Consider the following 2288-nt stretch of genomic DNA (forward strand, 5'->3'; position numbering starts at 1 on the left):
GCCTGAAATCAGATAGTGTCCTCGTGCCCCCCACGATCTGTGCCCCCCGATCTGTGCACCTCCAAGCCCCCCCTTGTCCCCGCCTGCCACTTATGAAGTTCCCCCCTACTCCCATCCACATTCTTGCAGCCTGCCCTGTGCCCTGATGCGGTCCGCCTCCTGCCCCCATTTGCGCTGCCCCTCAATGCTGGCCATACCCCCCAACTCCCGCCCCCCCTTTCAAGGCTGCCCCCGATGCCGTACGGTACCCCTGCTGTGTGTGATGGCGGCGGCTCTATTCCTGAGCCGCCGCCATCAGCAGAGAGTGTCAGCTCTATGCTGACACTCTGCTGTAACCCCATAGATGCCGCGGCAGCGGCATCCATGGGGTTAATAGAGGGAGGGGGCTCCCTCTCTCCACCATCGGGGCTGTAGCGCTGTGATGGCAGCGCCCGATGGTTGCCATGGCAACCAGGCGCTTTGCAAAAGCATCCAGTGTTGCCACCTACAGGGCATCTGATTGTATTATACTTTGCAATGCAAGAGCATTGCAAAGTATAGTACAGCCATCAGCCCCACTGGATCTTCAAGATCCAAGAGGGACTTGATAAAAAAAAAAATTAAAATAATAAAAGTTTAAATATATAAATAAATATGCTTAAAAAAATTTGCCTTTTCCTATAAACAATGAAAAAAAAAAACCATATTAGGTATCACCGCGTCCGTAACGACATTCTCTATAAATATATCACATGATAGACCCCGTACGATAAACACCATAAAAAAAACTGTCAAAAAAAGCCATTTTTGTCACCTTACATCACAAAAAGTGCAACACCAAGCGATCAAAAAGGTGTATATCAAAAAAATCGTACCAACAAAACAGTCACCGCATCCCACAAAAAATGAGACCCTACATAAGAAAATCGCTCAAGAAATGAAAAAACTATAGTTCTTAGAACATTTTTTTTTCAAATATGCTATTATTGTGTTAAAGTGAAATAAATAAAAAAGAGTGTACATATTAGGTATCGCCGCATCCGTAATAACCCGCTCGATAAAAATATCACATGATCTAACCCCTCAGGTGAACACAGTAAAAAAAAAAAAAAAAATGTGCCAAAAAAGCCATTTTTGTCACATTACATCACAAAAAGTGCAACAGCAAGCGATCAAAAAGGTTTATGACCCCCAATAGTACCAATCAAACCGTCACCTCATCCCGCAAAAAATGATACCCTATTTAAGACAATCGCCCAAAAAATAAAAAAGCTATGGCTCTCAGACTATGGAGACACTAAAACATCATTTTTTTTGTTTCAGAAATGCTATTATTGTGTAAAACTTAAATAAATAAGAAAAAGTATACATATTCAGTATTGCCACGTCCGTAACGATCTGCTTTATAAAACTGTCACATGACCTAACCCCTCAGATAAACGCTGTAAAAATAAATAAATAAAAACTGTTCCAAAACAGCCAATTTTTTGGTCACCTTGCCCCATAAAGTGTAATAATGAATGATCAAAAAATCCTATGTACCCAAAAATGGTACCAATAAAAACCTCAACTCTTTCTGCAAAAAATGAGCCCCTGCACAAGACGATCGGCAGAAAAATAAAAAACATATGGCGTTCAGAAAATGGACACACAAAAACATACCATATTTTTCGCCCCATAAGACGCACTTTCTCCCCCCCAAAAGTGGGGGGAAAATGCCCCTGCGTCCTTTGGGGCGAATACTTCCATTTTACATCGCAGTCTGCGACGCTGCAGCATCGCACACTGCGATGTATGGGCCGGGAGAGAGGAGGGGCTGGAGTCCAGAACTAGGGGCGGGGCCCGGTGCAGTCACTGTGCTCTTACATCGGGCCCCGCCGCTCACCGCAGTATTTAAAAATATGAATCCTTATCCTGTTATTAAGTTTAACTAACGCTGCGCTCTCCCCTGTTCCCCTGTATCCCCACAGCACTTACGAACAAGCTTCAATAGCAGGCAGAGCGGACGGCAGCATTAATGTCACCCACTGACGTTGAGCGCCTGCTCCGCCCACTTTATGAATGAAGCAGGCGGAGCAGGCGCGACGTCAGTGAGTGACGTTACTGCTGCCGTCCGCTCTGCCTGCTATGGAAGCTTGTTCGTAAGTGCTGTGGGGATACAGGGGAACATGGGAGAGCGCAGCGTTAGTTAAACTTAATAACAGGATAAGGAATCATGTTTATAAATAATTTGGTGAGCAGAGGGCCGTATTTTGGGGTACATATAGCAGTGTCATCCACAGATCCCCTCATAACAGTTCCATCCACAG

General features: G+C 44.8%; 1 non-coding gene across 1 annotated transcript; it reads left to right on the forward strand.

Annotated features, from left to right (window-relative positions):
- The first annotated feature begins 256 nt into the window (after positions 1 to 256).
- On the forward strand, positions 257 to 342 carry LOC122929862. The gene has a single exon (XR_006388077.1). It is a non-coding gene; the product is annotated as a small nucleolar RNA SNORD71 (small nucleolar RNA).
- Positions 343 to 2288: the final 1946 nt, after the last annotated feature.

Source organism: Bufo gargarizans, chromosome 2 (assembly GCF_014858855.1).
Source record: "Bufo gargarizans isolate SCDJY-AF-19 chromosome 2, ASM1485885v1, whole genome shotgun sequence".
NCBI classification, from domain to species: domain Eukaryota; kingdom Metazoa; phylum Chordata; class Amphibia; order Anura; family Bufonidae; genus Bufo; species Bufo gargarizans.